This window comes from Bison bison, unplaced genomic scaffold (genome assembly GCF_000754665.1).
Source record: "Bison bison bison isolate TAMUID 2011002044 unplaced genomic scaffold, Bison_UMD1.0 scf7180017864063, whole genome shotgun sequence".
NCBI lineage: Eukaryota > Metazoa > Chordata > Mammalia > Artiodactyla > Bovidae > Bison > Bison bison.
The window spans coordinates 3,418,042-3,420,152 of NW_011494635.1; the positions used below are offsets into that span (position 1 = coordinate 3,418,042).

The 2,111-nt window shown below is 48.6% G+C and overlaps 1 pseudogene; it reads left to right on the forward strand.

The window, feature by feature from the left end:
• Positions 1 to 423: 423 nt before the first annotated feature.
• Positions 424 to 1,104, forward strand: LOC104985955 (annotated as a pseudogene).
• The last annotated feature ends 1,007 nt before the right edge of the window (positions 1,105 to 2,111 follow it).

The window sequence follows — 2,111 nt, forward strand, 5'->3', positions numbered from 1 at the left end:
GGAGACACACCCGAGCCAGCTTGTCCCACAAGCCTCACTCTTCTCTTCCCATGAGAACCTCGTGGGCGGCAGAAAGGAGGAGGAGACTCCGGGCGCTCTGGGCCCCAACACACAGAGCCCTATCTACACCCACATGGGGAGCAGCCGCTTCGTTGCCTGCTTGGGATCACACGTGACAACCTCACAGCATCCAGAATGGAGGTGGTTCCACTGGTTTCCTAGAACAGGCTGCAGCTTGAGCCCAGGGGCTGCCAGCATTTCACCTAAGTGATTCAGCAAGTGTGCTTTTAAGCCAGGTGTTTTAAAGGCAGAGTGATTCTGTTGTGTTGATAATTCATCTCTGACCTTTTTTCTCTTAGCACTGGGCGCTGACCAGTTGCATGCCTCTTTTTCTTTGCTGCCTCCCAGTTCTAGATTAGCCATCGCCATGGGTTTTGGAGACTTTAAGAGCCCCGCTGGCCTCCAGGTGCTCAACAACTACTTGGCAGACAAGAGTTACATAGAGGGGTATGTGCCATCACAAGCAGATGTGGCAGTATTTGAAGCCGTCTCCGGCCCACCACCTGCCGACTTGTGTCATGCCCTCTGTTGGTATAACCACATCAAATCTTATGAGAAGGAAAAGGCCAGCCTGCCGGGAGTGAAGAAAGCTTTGGGCAAGTATGGCCCTGCTAATGTGGAGGACACCACAGAAAGTGGAGCTACAGATAGTAAAGATGATGATGACATTGATCTCTTTGGATCTGATGATGAGGAAGAAAGTGAAGAAGCCAAGAGGCTAAGAGAAGAATGCCTTGCTCAGTATGAGTCAAAGAAAGCCGAAAAACCAGCACTTGTCGCCAATCTTCCATCTTATTAGACGTGAAACCTTAGGATGATGAGACCGATATGGCAAAACTAGAGGAGCACGTCAGAAGCATTCAAGCAGACGGCTTGGCCTGGGGCTCTTCTGAACTAGTTCCAGTTGGGTATGGCATTAAAAAACTTCAAATACAGTGTGTAGTTGGAGACGACAAAGTTGGGACAGACATGCTGGAGGAGCAGATCACTGCTTTCGATGAGTATGTATAGTCTATGGATGTGGCTGCATTCAACAAGATCTAAAATCCATCATGGATCAGTGCCCTTAAGTAAAAGTTTGAAAGACAAATAATAATAATAATAATTCATCTCTGAGCCCCCCACCAAATTTTAAAAATGAAATGAAAGTCACTTACTTGTGTCTGACTCTTTGTGACCCCATGGACTATACAGTCCATGGAATTCTCCAGGCCAGAATCCTAGAGTGGGTAGTCTTTCCCTTCTCCAGGGGATCTTCCCATCCCAGGGATCAAACCCAGGTCTCCCGGTTTATGGGCAGATTCTTTACCAGCTGAGCCACCAGGGAAGCTCAAGCTCGAACTGGAGTCTCCTGCACTGTAGGTGGTTTCTTTACCAACTGAGTTATCAGGGAAGCCACCAAATTTTAAATGGTGACCAATTTTTAGGAATTAGATTGTCACACTGCAAAAGCAGCTGGTTCCACAAAATTCAGTAAAACAAATGTATTTTGATTTAACTCAGAGTTTCTAGTTATGAGTGTTGGGGTGCAGAAATATAGGTATTTCCTTCACTAGGAAACTGCATACTCGAGGTATCGGTATAGCTTCATAGAGGACATGCAGATTTTCCCATATAGAGGTTTACTGTTGGGTTCTCCTCCCTGATCCTCAAAGACACAGTGGGTAGCAGACTTCATTCAGTTCAATACATCCTCAGGTCTAGGAGTCTGAATCAGCCCAGTCACAGGCACCCAGGGCACTCCACACCCCCAAAGACCTGCAGGGCAACTCCTGCCCCCACCCTAGATGATCTTGCTGGTCTTCCTGCCACTGACAGGCTGAGATGAGTAAGAGCAACCCTCTTGGAACCAGGCTGTCTTGCCCAAGTTCACACATGGAGTGGTGATAGAGCAGACAGGGTGATGGAGGAGACAGGGTGATGGAGGAGGCAGGAGTGATGGAGGAGACGGGGTGATGGAGGAGGTAGGAGTGATGGAGGAGACGGGAGTGATGGAGGAGATGGGAGTGATGGAGGAGATGGGAGTGATGGAGGAGATGGGAGTGATGGAG